We start from the raw sequence: 13,521 nt of genomic DNA on the forward strand, positions 1-13,521 counted from the left end.
ATTGAGTTTTTGCCCAAACACCAGAGTGCCAGTAACGTGATGATGTCACTTCCAGCACATGCCACACTGAGACCTTGAGGTAGGCCTCCCCGACTGCCAGTAGGTCCTCCCGCTGGCCAGCTGATCATCAGCAGGGATTGAGGGCAAATGATGTTAATTCTATTTCGTGACCAGGTTTTACCATAGAGTTTCTGAAGATTCCTAGAGCTTGTTGTTGTTGTTAGGTGCGAAGTCGTGTCCGACCCATCGCGACCCCATGGACAATGATCCTCCAGGCCTTCCTGTCCTCTACCATTCCCCGGAGTCCATTTAAGTTTGCACCGACTGCTTCAGTGACTCCATCCAGCCACCTCATTCTCTGTTGTCCCCTTCTTCTTTGTCCCCCAATGGACAAGTTCCTAGAGCTACCCTTTTTAAATTAGAATTTTTGTTTAATGTAATGTTGTTAGTTTTGTGCTCAGACCGGCCTTCAACAAAGATACACAGTAGTTAAATATAATTTCAGTTTTAAAATTTAAATTTAGGTATAAAAAAAAACAATTCAATTGTAAAAACCTATGGCCACCTCTTCTTAAATAAAGAAATGGATTTCTGCTGGGGGTGGAGGAATGGAGCACATTAGATGTTACCAACAGGTGGCTTTTCGAACAGGGAGGCCAGAATCTTCTTGATGTTATTTCTGGCCTCAATCGTAGGCCTGGCAGAACAGCTCTACGGAACTCATTAAGATCCCACAAGGCCCTGAACTTAATCTAACATCTCACCAAGCCAGAGCCGGGACTGAGAAGGCCCTAGCCCTGGCTGAGGCCCATTTCACCTCTTTGGGGCCAGAGAACCTAAGCAAATTCCAGCTACTAGATCTTAGCACTGTTGGAAGAGGGGATACTGGGAGAGATGGACCCAAAGAAACTTTTAAACTCCTGGTACCTGTCAGTGAAATTGCACACTCTCCCCGAGAGCCAGTTTGGTATAGTGGTTAGGAGTGCGGACTTCTAATCTGGCATACCAGTTTCGATTCTGTGCTCCCCCACATGCAACCAGCTGGGTGACCTTGGGCTCACCACAGCACTGATAAAGCTGTTCTGACCGAGCAGTGATATCAGGGCTCTCTCAGCCTCACCCACCCCACAGGGTGTCTGTTGTGGGGAGAGGAAAGGGAAGGCGACTGTAAGCTGCTTTGAGCCTCCCTTGGGTAGAGAAAAGCAGCATATATGAAACAACACTTATCCTTCTTCAGTAATATCTGGGTTCTCTTAGCCTCCCCTCCCTCACAGGGTGTCTGTTGTGGGGAGAGGAAAGGGAAGGCGACTGTAAGCTGCTTTGAGCCTCCTTCGGGTAGGGGAAAGAGGCACATAAGAACCAGCTCGTCTTCTTCTTCTTCTCCCATGTTCCCACCCCCAGCCCTCCTGGCAAACCTCATTTGAGATTTATTTATTTGACTTCTATAGGACTTCTCTAGCCAGTGAGCCAGCACAGGGCGGTGTCCTATATAGTGGTTTAATGCAATAAGTTACAACAGAGTAACATTTAAGCTTGAAATAAATTAAAATTTTGTTAACACAAGCAGGTTAAAGTCAGCAGGGGCATTTCTGTTCTCAGAGCTGGCAGGGGCCTGGCAAGAATTTGGAGCTTCTTCCAACCGGTCAGTAATGGTAACTTGTAGATGGATGGGTGGGGCCATAAAATTGGTAGAAGTTATTTGTCTTTGGTTCCCACCAAAGGCCTAACGGAAGAGCTCCATTTGACAAGCCCTGAGGAAATGAGCTAGTTCCGACAGGGCTCGGATTTAACACTGACATAGCCGATCTCCGCCAAATGAAATTAGAATCATAGAACCATAGAGTTGGAAGGGGCCATACAGGCCATCTAGTCCAACCCCCTGCTCTACGCAGGATCAGCCCTAAGCATCCTAAAGCATCCAAGAGAAGTGTGTATCCAGCCTTTGCTTGAAGACTGCCAGTGAGGGGGAGCTCACCACCTCCTGAGGCAGCCTATTCCACTGCTGAACTACTCTGACTGTGAAAATGTTTTTCCTGATATCTAGCCTATATCGTTGTACTTGAAGTTTAAACCCATTACTGCGTGTCCTCTCCTCTCCAGCCAACAGAAACAGCCTCCTGCCCTCCTCCAAGTGACAACCTTTCAAATACTTAAAGAGGGCTATCATGTCCCCTCTCAACTTCCTTTTCTCCAGGCTGAACATTCCCAAGTCCCTCAACTTATCTTCATAGGGCTTGGTCCCTTGGCCCCAGATCATCTTCGTCGCTCTCCTCTGTACCCTTTCAATTAAGCAAGCCAAACCAAGGCGTCCCCCGGCCCAATTCCTTCCCCCCCCCCCCAAGCATGCATGTGAATGCACATATCTCCATAAAACATTTTAAGCCCAGAATCATAAAGCCACCTCACTGTCCCATTGCCTGCTTGGCAACCCAAAAAAGCTATGGGGCATGCCGTTGACTCTTTGATATCAGCGGGTGGCTTGTCACAGCTTGGAGGTAAATATCAGCTGCTCCTGGCCTCTCTTCAAGCTCCTGTCAAAGGCAGAAGCCCGCTACAGAGGCTGGCTCGAAATTTGGCAGAACTTTCCCTCGATTCCGTCTCTCGCGCTCACAGGCTTACCAGCTGTTCTTTATACTTTTACCTGTGGCAGAAATGCTCCTGGGAAAGTAGAGGCCCGTTTCCGGGGCAGAATGAAATATATTTCAAGGGCAGTGCATTCTAATAAAGCAATCCATCACTTAAGGTGCTGTTTTCTTAGGCTCCCAGTATGTTCCTTCTTTGGGAATTAATTAGCTTAGACTCTGTCCCTAGGGTTTGCCAGCTGGTGGCAAAAGTCGGGGGGGCGGGGAGGGTGGAACAAGATGGCCTTCATTGAATCATAGAATCATAGAGTTGGAAGGGGCCATACAGGCCATCTAGTCCAACCCCCTGCTCAACGCAGGATTAGCCCTTCCATCACTTCAAAAAAGACAAGGGGGAATGGAGACGGTGCAGAGGGGAGTGGGTGCAGAGGAGAGCAGCAAAGATGATCTGGGGCCTGGACAAAGCCCTATGAGGAAAGGCTGAGGGACTGGGGAATGTTCAGCCTGGAGAAGAGGAGGTTGAGAGGGGACATGATAGCCCTCTTTAAGTATTTGAAAGGTTGTCACTTGGAGGAGGGCAGGATGCTGTTTTTGTTGGCTGCAGAGGAGAGGACAGGTAATGGTTTTAAACTTCAAGCACAACGATATAGGCTAGATATCAGGAAAACAATTTTCACAGTCAGAGTAGTTCAGCAGTGGAATAGGCTGCCTAAGGAGGTGGTGAGCTCCCCCTCACTGGCAGTCTTCAAGCAAAGGTTGGATACACACTTTTCTTGGATGCATTAGGATACTCTGGGCTGATCCTGCGTAGAGCGGGGGGTTGGACTAGATGGCCTCTATGGCACCTTCCAACTCTTTGATTCTATGATTCTATGAAAACAGCACCAGTTGTACTCTGCTAGGTCTCTGCTGGTTCTGGTGCTTCGGACCCCAAAAATCCTTAAACCGGCCCTGTTGAAGCTAGCTATGCTTGTCCCCATTACCACTTCTTCTGATTACAATATTTGAAATTTGGTCTGAATGACCGTAAATAGATATTGTTGTTGTTGTACCACTTCTTGTGGCAGCGAATTCCCCATGTTAAACAATTAGCACAGTAGAGATTCTTGATCCCAGATATCCTCCACAGGCTGGGCAAGAACTCAGAGTATATATTCTCCTCTTCTCCCTCATCTTTCACGTAATGCCTCATTGCTACCAGGGTTAAATGAAGATTCGGGTCCTTTTATGTTTGTCTCAAAAGCATGTGTGTGTGTGTGTGTGGTTTTTTTTAGCCAAACTGCACAAATTAAGCTGAAAATAGACACCAGGTGGACTTCCAAAGTCAGCCAGGAAAAAAATGTCTAATTTTTGCTTAGAGCTTCAGGTTCTTTCAGTCTCCACCCTGTCCTGACACCTGTTTTAACTATCTGTTAATTATCTGAGCCGAACGAGAATCCAGCCACCGAGACAATCTCGGGGGCTCTTATCCTTAAAAGAAAAATGGGTGCAGTTCACAGTCCCCGTAGGGAGATGGTGTGGCCGCTGAATGACCCAAAGCAATCCGCTAGAATAGCAGCCTCGTTTTGTACATATTGCTTTGGAAGTGAGTTCAATGGCCTTTAAAATTTAGAAATTCTTTCTCCAGAGAGCAACCTGAAATAATGCCCTCTGAATATCAGCTGGGCTGGTAAGCCTCGTCGAATATCACAAAGGTCAGAAACGAATTAGGGTTGCAGCTCTGGGTTGGGAGATTTGGGGAGGGGGCTGGGGGGGTTGGATGTGGAGAGGGAAGAGGCCTCAGCAGGGAAACTGCCATAGAATTCAGGTTGACAGGTGTATAGAATCAGAGAATCAGAAAATCAGAGTTGAAAGGGATCTCCAGGGTCATCTAGTCCAACCCCCTGCACAATGCAGGGAATTCACAACTACCTACCTTCTCACAGTGCTCCCAATTTCTTGGCCAGATGATTCCCCCCCCTCAAAAAAAAACCAGAATCCCATGCCAGTCTGGCCTGGAGGAAATTCAGCTCCTGGCCCCAAACTGGCAATTGGCATTTCCCTGGGCAGACAAGAACCAAGCCCTGACCAAGAACCAATCTGATGGAAGCTTTGGCATCTATGCTCTTTGGCTGCCCCCAAAGTGGCCACCTTGTGAGACAGGACGCTGGACTGGATGGATCCATGGTCTGATTGCATTTAATTTTGAAATCCCAAGAACTTCTGCTCGTTTTTTTCCCCCTCAAGAAAAAATAAAGCTGTAGCAAAAGCAAATGCATGAGGCAAAACAGTGAGGGTTTTGTCCAAATCCTGCCTTTGCAGTCAGAATCAACCTGTATCTGGCATACCTGCAGAATATACATCTCAATAAAGCGCAAATTGAGTTTCTAATGAAACACTTCTACCTCATTTCCCTGACTGATGACATTTCTGAGATTTCACGTTATTGGATGATTTCTCCAATCTAATTAATTTCGCTGTCGGGGCTTCTTTTCTTCCCACGTCGTGGCAATTTACAGAACTGCAACCCTGTCCCCCGCTGTGGATCGACGAGGCTTCTCATGTCATTAAGCAGATTAATTCCCCGCATCGACCCAATGCGACCTTTGCGGACATCCTTGCCCCCTTAATTGGAAGCATTCTAGTGCGACTTATCTGAGGTCCAACTAGACATGAAATGGAAGCCCGTGACTGGGAGTCCAGCTTGTCGGCAGAGTTTAAATTTACAAACAGGATCCCGAGCTTAAAAGAATAAAATAACTTTATTAAGAAGGGAAACAACTTTGCATGGAAAGAGAGAAGAGAGAGAGAGATTCCTAACTGTCTAACTGTTCCGTTCGACATTCCTTCAGTCTGTTCAGGAGGCAAGCCAGGAGGAAGTATGCGGGAAGTCGCCAATGACACAATCAGTAGACTGGAGATTCTTTGACAAATATCAGGAAGTTCCTGATCTAAAGATACTAACTACACATCTCCTCTGGCGCCCCCTGTGGAATATTTTCCATAGCCTTTTGAATCATGCCCACTACAGATCTTCCCTTTTCCAACACAGCAGACATCACAGATACACAATTGCCTGTCACAGATACACAATTGCTCTTTTCCAGCTGGGATAAAAGGGTGAGATTTTTGCCATCCTGCCTGCGAACAAAGGCAGAGAAAGCCTCTGCAGACTCCATAGTTGAAACAGAATATTAAATGAAATGTGGAGCCCACACTGCAAGAGGGTGGTGCTCAGTGATGGATCTCTAGTAGTGTTGGCCTAGCTTGGTGGAAATGTTTAAGAATCGCAGTTACAGCACACCAGGGTGTTTTTCTGGTTCCTCCTGGCCTTTCCCTTTGGACACTTGTTGTTACGGTTGTCTCCTGCTGGGTCGGGTTGCCATGAGTTTGCTTCTCGATCCGAAGCAGACTGGGAAGCCTGTGATTGGTGAAGCTGAAGTGGGGGATGGGATACGAGGGCTACCTGATTTCAGTCAATGGCAACATGAACAAGCAGCTTGCAAATACAGAAGAATATATTGATGGTGTGTTATTGGGACACCTTGGTGAAGTTCTGATCAGGGTGTAGTCTGCACGGGGCTTTTAACCCACTCCTACTGAATCCCTGCCGTCTACACCGAATTCAATTCCCACTTTGATTATCAGTGCTTTAAATTTTCTCTCTGCAACATGCATGATTGATCCGGAGTGACCCTACCTTTTCCCTGCGATATCCAGAAGTGGATATAACCATTGATATTTTAAAACTCGGCATCAGTAAATGTGCAGATTTCTGCTTTTTGCAAATTAACTTCCTGCCTCCAATGCTGTAGCAAAGGAGTCTTCCCAATTGGCCAGGGCATCAGTTCAAAGACTTCCTGGTTTCCAGTTGCAAGGCTTGTCTTAAAGTGACTGCGCTCCAGAAACCCTAACTTCTCTCAGCAGAGATTTGCCTCTTGGATTTATTCCCCATCCTCTGCTGTCTCCAATCCCCCCCCCCCCATTCAAGAAAAGAAAGAAAAAGACTCCTGCTGCACTTGCCTTCCCTCTCCGCTCTGAGTTTCCCTAATCACATGCAGAACACTTTCTGTTTCAATGGGGGGGAGGGGGATAGAGGAAGACCCGAGTTCAAATTGATCTGAATTCAGCAGGATCCACACTGGAATAAACAAACTAAGTGCAGAATCAGCCCTGGTGTAATAACGTTCTTTATATAATGGGCGTGGAGGAAGAGGAAAAAGATGGAGAAATAAGAGAATAAACTAATTGTTGGAAACTTTTTTTAAAAGGCTCCTTTATGTGGATATACACTGGAGGGGGAGGTGTTCCAGAGTGGGGAGACTCGATGATTTAAGTTATTACACCCTTCCATCCCCAAACTCTGCCCTCCCTAAATCTCCTAGAAAGTCCCACCTGAGCAACACTATTAACTTTCTGCCGTGGCTGACTCAGAGATACCCAGAAATCGTCCCCAGCATCTTGGACGTCTGTTCACCAAAGCGTGAGCCTCCGCGGCAACATCCATATTTAATAACCTATGAATAACAAAATGGCAGGCCCATTTGCCATCGAGCAGAGCAGGCTAGCTCCTTCCCCAAGACGGGATGTGTGGCTCGGGATGTCGGAGGCAATCTTGTCCTCTCCCCTTTCCCTCAGATGTTTTGTCATAGCTTTTAGTCTCTTTCTCTCCTCGCACGGGGAGATGAATGTGAAATGCACATTAGAACGACAGCAGAGCCGGCTTTCCCTTAGAATCCTAGAATCCTAGAGCTGGAAGGGACCTCCAGGGTCATCTAGTCCAATCCCCTGAAGCAGTGGTTCTCAACCCGGGGGTCGAACGACCCTTTCACAGGGGTCGTGGTAGGGCGAGCAGCTTGGCGGGGGGGGCACGGCCACTGTTGCTGCTCTTCCTGCAGGCGCTCAGGTTTGGCCACCAGCTGATCCAGCAGTTCCTCCAGCACAGAGCAGCCTCCCGGCAGGAGCTCCAGATGACGGTGCAGCTTGGTGGGAAAAGGGAAACGTGTCAATACAGACTGGTATCCCCATACCTAGAGCCTCTTGTGGCGCAGAGTGGTAAGGCAGCTGTCTGAAAGCTTTGCCCATAAGGCTGGGAGTTCAATCCCAGCAGCCGGCTCAAGGTCGACTCAGCCTTCCATCCTTCCGAGGTCGGTAAAATGAGTACCCAGCTTGCTGCTGGGGGGTAAACGGTAATGACTGGGGAAGGCACTGGCAAACCACCCCGTATTGAGTCTGCCATGAAAACGCTGGAGGGCATCACCCCAAGGGTCAGACAGGACTCGGTGCTTGCACGGGGGATACCTTTACCTTTACCTTTATCCCCATACCTATGTGAGCCTGTGGCCAGTATTATACTATTAATATATATAAGGACTTGTCCCTGATGAAAGAATCCCACTGAAAACGTATATTCCCCAGATTCCGTTTTGGCAGAAGTCCTAAAGAATAAAGAAACAAGGAAAACTACAAAAATAGGACATTTTTCTTTCTTTTATTTATCATATTGCCAGTGGATAGGTCTGTTTCTCTCTGTTTGGGGCAAGAGGCAGAACTGAACTGAGAAACCCTGAAAAAAAACCCAATTTATATACGATCCGTGAACAATGGATCTTCACGCCATTGGTCAGTTTCGGTTTAATTTCTATGAAAGAACACTTGCATAGTTTTATGGTTGGGGGTCACCACAACAAGAGGAACTGGATTAAAGGGTCGCAGCATTAGGAAGGTTGAGAACCACTGCCCTGAAGAATGCAGGAAATTCTCAAGGACCTGCCCATCCACAGTGACCCTATTTCCATGCCCAAATGCCCTCCCTCCCGAAAAAATCCCAGAATTCCTGGTCAGTCTGGTTTGGAGGAAATTTGCCTTCTGGCTCAAAAGTGGCGATCGGCATTTCCCTGGGCATGCTGTAAGAGTCAAGCTCAGATACAATTCCTTCTGCCCACCCCCTCACAATCTGCCTGCGTTCACAGAATCAGCAATTCTGTGAGATGGCTATCTGGCCCCTGCTTAAAAACTCCCAAAGAAGGAGAACCCACCAGCTCCTTCTTTGAGACAGACTTTGTTTTATCTCCACCCTGCATCTTCCAGACCCCCTTTCTTCTGTTCAGATGGCAAAATGTGGTGGGCAGGTGAGGGGTGAGCGTTCTTTCTGGCACAGAGGATCCATCGGGATAATTTCGCTTTCATGCAAATTGAATCGTTGGGCCGTGATTTGAAACGTGGGCCAATGTGACGGGACACGGGGATTTTTTTCCCCTCTCCTGGTAAACGTGACTCGTCTGTGGTTTTAATTTCCTTCACCAATCGATGGCGTTAAGCAGAGATGTAATTGCTTGATACCGAAACCGTCTGTCTCAAAATGACGCCGCGGATGCTGAACGGGTGCAGCCCGGAATGAACGGATTTTGCCGATAACGAGGTTGCCGAGGCAATAAAAACAGGTCCGGGCAATAAAAGTGGTGGTTGCAATCTCTCGTGTGGGTAGATTCAATTACAGAACGTGCTCGAGTCAAAATCTTATCGCTGCCCTGTAATCCTGTAGGTATCAATCAAATAGACCAGGGTTTCACGGTGCGTCGGTCTAATATGCTAATGTAAGACACTCCGGCCATTGCGATTGGCTGAAAGCGTCATCCTCATTTCTGTATCGGCTTAGAGAATCTGTAATCTGCCTCTCAGGTAGTGGTGGAATGAGCCATCAAGCCAGCTTGTAACCGGCCGTACCCTTTCCCATCTGTCACGGGAATGTGAGCGTCGTGCTTTCCGGGGAGGTGTGACAGAGCTGTTTTTCCTGTCCCCAGCTGTGATTGAGTGGACTGAAAACTTGGATATCTGTGTTTCGGGCAGGCTTTTTCAACCAGAGTTTCGTGAACACCTGGGGTTTCTGGATGGTTTCCTGAATGGGTGGGAGTTGATAAATTTGTTTTTAAAATTTGTTAAGCATTTGGTGGGTGATATTATTATTATTATTATTATTATTATTATTATTATTATTATTATTATTATTATTAACATTTATTTCCCGCCACTCCCGAGACCGGCTCGTGGCGGGTTGCAAATTGTCCATGCTAAAACCCCAATAAAACCCCATCAAAACACTCCAAGGATGTATAAAAGAAAACCAGAACAACTAGAAAACCAGAACAAACATGGTGGTATTGCTCAGTCTCCCATCCCACCCCCCAAAAAAATCTAATACAGGGAGTGTGAAGAGGGGTGCCGTAGATAACAGATGTCTCAATACTGCCTAGCGTGGGGAAAACCCCAATCAGATCTTAGAATCACAGAATCATAGAGTTGGAAGGGGCCACACAGGCCATCTAGTCCAACCCCCTGCTCAACGCAGGATCATAGAATCATAGAACCATAGAGTTGGAAGGGGCCACACAGGCCATCTAGTCCAACCCCCTGCTCAACGCAGGATCAGCATCCTAAGCATCCTAAAGCATCTTCCTCGCTGCCCTGGCGTCAACCGCAAATCTGGCAGAAGAGCTCCATCTTGCAGACCCTACGGCAGAGGTAGTCCAACTGCGGCCCTCCAGACGTCCATGGACTACAATTCAGTTATTAACTGGCAGGGGCTCATGGGAATTGTAGTCCATGGACTTCTGGAGGGCCGCAGTTTGACTGCCCTTGCACTACGGAATGCCAAAAGATCGTGCAGGGCCCACAGCTCTACCGGGAGCTCATTCCACCAGGTAGGGGCCAGGCCCAAAGAGGCCCTGGCCCTGGTTGAGGCCAGGCGTGCTTCTCTGGTGCCGGAAACAACCAGCAAGTCGGTGCCCACAGAGCGTACAGCTCTGCAAGAGGCATAGGGTGACAGGTGGTCCCACAGCTATGTGAGCCCCAGACCACGAAGGGCCTTAAAGGTCAAAACCAAACCTTGAACCAGATCTGGATGGCAAGTTCCAAGGGCCGTGCCGTGGTGTACAGTTAGGAGACCTTTCCATTGTGATTGTTATTTATGCGACTTGTGGTCAGCAAGTAAGGAAAAAGGGTGATACACATGCTCTGTTAATAACTGAGCATGCACATTGCTCACTGAGCACACATGTGGACCACAAGGTTTTGGTATGAACCTTTAAGGCTTTTACATGGCCTGGGTCCTGCTTATCTGTGGGACTGTTTATCTTCTTATTCCCCCTGCAGGGATCTTCGCTCTGTGGGTATGAATTTACTAGTGGTCCCAGGCCCCCCAGGAGATACGCCTGGCCTCAACCAGGGCCAGGGCTTTTTCGGCCCTGACCCCAACCTGATGGAATGAGCTCCCGGAAGAGCTACGGGCCCTGTGGGATTTGTCAGCTTTCCACAGGGCCTGCAAGATGGAGCTCTTCCGCCTGGCTTATGGTTGAGGCCAGAGCGGTTGCTGGCATTGTCAGCTGAGGATCTCTAGCTGAGAACAACTAAGTCCCTCGCTCCCAGTTGAAGAGTGATAAACCCTTGATGAACAGGGGGAGGGGAGTGGGCTATATATTTATTATCCACCATCTTGATATAGTGTTTTACCTTAAGTTTTAATGGGTTTTATTGTATTTAACGGATTTTTGTAAACCACTGCGAGACATTTCAAAGCAGCGGTATATAAACAAACAAACAAACAAACAAATAAGCAAGCAAGCAAGCCACAGTAGTGTGAAAGGCCCCTAAGATATTGGGGCATTGGGTTTGCACATCCCACCAAGGTTTGGGAAATGTTTTCAGCAAGGCCAAGCTGTCAGTTGCTTGAAGAAGAAGAAGAAGAAGAAGAAGAAGAAGAAGAAGAAGAAGAAGAAGAGTTGGTTCTTATATGCTGCTTTTCCCTACCCGAAGGAGTCTCAACGCGGCTTACAGTTGCCTTCCCTTTCCTCTCCCCACAACAGACACCCTGTGGGATGGGTGAGGCTGAGAGAGCGCTGATATCACTGCTCAGTCAGAACAGTTTTATCAGTGCCGTGGCGAGCCCAAGGCCACCCAGCTGGCAGCATGTGGGGGAGCGCAGAATCGAACCTGGCATGCCAGATTAGAAGTCCGCACTCCTAACCACTACACCAAACTGGCTCTCCAGTTATGTTCTGCTAAGGCCCTGCGGATCTTTAAGCCTAGCCTGATGGGAGAGAAAGACATTTCTCTGAGACCCAGGGGGAGCTTCTGCCATTTTGGGCAAAGAACTCTAGGCTGAACGAACCGACAGTCTCACTTGTCACAGGGATGTTCGGCATTTTTTTGTCATCATACAATCATGGAGTCGGAAGGGAACTCCACGGTCATCTAGTCCAACCCCCTGCCGAATGCAGGAAACTCACAATTCCCTGGCTGCCCACCGTGAGCCAGATGCCCAGATGAGGCCCCCTCCCAAAAATACCAGAATCCCTGGCCAATCTGGCCTGGAGAAAATTCGCCTTCCCGACCCCAAAGTGGCGATCGGCATTTCCCCGGGCTTGCAAGAAAGGGCCGCAAGAGCCTAGCTCAGACGCAGTCCCTTCTGACCACCCACTTCCAATCTGCCTCACAATCTGTGGGTGTGTGATCGGCTTAAGCGTTCCTCCTTCCTCACCCAAAGCCTCAGCAACAGAATGCAGAATTGAGCGATAGATGCGCATAGCAGATGCAAAAGACCTTAAATGCGCATCCTCCTCCAGTAAAGCTAAAGGATGGGCCTTGTGCAGCGCACAAGCAAGACATCGACGGGGTTGTGCTTGCATAATGAGACTGCCCCTTTCTCCCCCATTGCTAATGTTCGAGAGGATCTCCGTCTAGCAGGAGAGGGGGGGAATCCCTTCTCTTTGGACCACCCCTGCGTTGAGGCGGAGGAGGCCATCTCCTCTGAGGGCGAGCGTCTGATTCGTTCTGATACCCCCCCTTCAGTACGATCCCGGAAGACCTAGCAGACGGAAGTTAGCCCCGGACGGTCGCTCGAGGCAGGCGGTACATTTTTAATGACAGAAGGGCAGGCTCCTGTGGTAATGGTATGGGCTTTGTGTAAATACATTAAAGATGATGTTCCCCCCAGGGAGGGGGGGGCAGAAGGAAGGTCTGTTCGCTTCCTTTGTTTCTCTATTGTTATGTTCCTCGCACTGGGGGTTTCTGCTCCACATCCTCCCTTTACGAAGGCAGTGCATCTTTCTAGCTACGGGCAAGCCTGCCGTGTGGGTCACAAGACGGCGGTCCAGCGAGTCCACTCGCCATGGGGTTAAATCTGTTTCATCCCTTGGGAGGGCAGCGTTCCAGGGCGGAGAAATGTCGGGGATTCTCGGGCGAGGGCCGCGGTCATGCAGGGATGGAGAAAGAAACCTGGGGAACTGACTCGGAAAGGCGAGAAAAATAACAACCCTTGGCATGGGCGACCGAGAGGCACTTCCCTGGGACAACAAAGAGCCACGGACTGCAAAATCAAAGAGAAGGGGGATAAGAGAGAGACGCATGAGTATATCCATGCGCGAAAGAAGCGGTTCCCAGGCTTTTCGGTAGGATAACCCACGAGTCCAAATCTGATTGATAGTGGTTTAGTGTCGTGATTAAGAGCCAGATTTGATTCCCCGCTCCTACTCCATATGCAGCCAACTGGGTGTCCTTGCGCCAGTCACAGTCCTGATAGAGCAGTTCTCAAAGAGCAGTTCTCTTAGAATAAGCTCAGCCCCACCGACCTCACAGGGTGTCTGGTGAGAGGAAGGGAGGGGAATCGTAAACCACTTTGAGATTCCTTCGGGAATCAACAGCAGGGTATAAAAACAACCCTTCTTCATCATCTAGTCCTAGCCTGGAAGAGGTTGGCATCCTAGGACTGTGACTGGTCAACACCTGCAGTCATTTATTTTTTGCATTTGTTTGTCTGTTCATTTATATCCCACTTGTCTCCTCCTCCATTTCCTCCTAACAACAACCCTGTGAGGCAGGGGAAGTTGCCAGCTAGAAATGTGGACATTTAGGGAGGGAAGGGCCTTCAGTGAGTTCGACGGCCATCGAATCTGTCTTCCATCAC

At 48.5% G+C, this 13,521-nt stretch overlaps 1 protein-coding gene and 1 pseudogene across 1 annotated transcript in view; both read left to right on the plus strand.

Moving 5' to 3' along the window:
- Nucleotides 1-13,521, plus strand: part of NTSR1 (neurotensin receptor 1) — a 93,639-nt gene that overhangs the window by 37,603 nt on the left and 42,515 nt on the right. The gene's annotated exons all lie outside the window — the stretch shown is intronic.
- Nucleotides 5,946-6,804, plus strand: LOC143836478 (small nuclear ribonucleoprotein F-like; annotated as a pseudogene).

This window comes from Paroedura picta, chromosome 4 (genome assembly GCF_049243985.1).
Source record: "Paroedura picta isolate Pp20150507F chromosome 4, Ppicta_v3.0, whole genome shotgun sequence".
NCBI classification, from domain to species: Eukaryota; Metazoa; Chordata; class Lepidosauria; order Squamata; family Gekkonidae; genus Paroedura; species Paroedura picta.